This window comes from Triticum dicoccoides, chromosome 4B (genome assembly GCF_002162155.2).
Source record: "Triticum dicoccoides isolate Atlit2015 ecotype Zavitan chromosome 4B, WEW_v2.0, whole genome shotgun sequence".
Classification (NCBI taxonomy): Eukaryota; Viridiplantae; Streptophyta; class Magnoliopsida; order Poales; family Poaceae; genus Triticum; species Triticum dicoccoides.
In genome coordinates, this window is record NC_041387.1 from 580,691,779 (window position 1) to 580,692,628 (window position 850).

Here is an 850-nt window from a genome sequence, read left to right on the forward strand (position 1 = left end):
TCTGAGGGGATTTTGGGTTCCATTTTTCTGTTTTGGATCAAGTCCAGAGTAGTAGCTTGAAGCATAGAATCGCTCCCCTTTTTCTATTCAAGCAGTGGTATGTACTGTGTCTTCTTTTTTGTATGATTTTCCCTTCAGACCTTTTGCATGTTTGAGGATTATTACTGAACCCAACCCCCCTCATATCTATTACTGAATCCAAATCCAAAGCCCCTCAAATCAGTAGCATGATTGTGAAATCAGTAGCATGGTTGAGGATTATTACTAAACCCAAACCCCCTCATATCTATTACTGAACCCAAACCCAAAGCCCCTCAAATCAGTAGCATGGTTGAAGATTATATTTTGTTTGTGGAATGGAGTGGCTCAATCTCTTGTTTTGTTTTGTTTCAGATTTTGCCGAAACCTATTAATCGCTGGAAACAAGAGAGATAATTACTGAATCTATCACTAGGGAGTGGACATGTTTATTTGTTTTTTTCAGATTTTTGATGGAACCCTATTTAATCAGTAGCATGTTTTTGAAATATTTTCTCTATAAACAAGAGAGATTGTTACTGAATCTATCACTAGGAGTGTGCAAGTTTATTTGTTAGTCAGATTTTTTTGATAAAACCCTACTAATCAGTAGAATGTTTAGATCTCTCTTTTTTTCTAGAATCAAAGAGAATGATTACTGAAACTAAGTTCTAGTAGTAGCATGTTTTTTCAGTTTTCTTTTTGCCGAAACCCTAACAATCAGTACCATGTTCAATATCTTCTTTTGTATGGAATCAACATATAGATTAATGAATGCATCACTAGTTGTGGTATGTTTTTAATATGGTATTTTTGATAGATTCATCTTTTT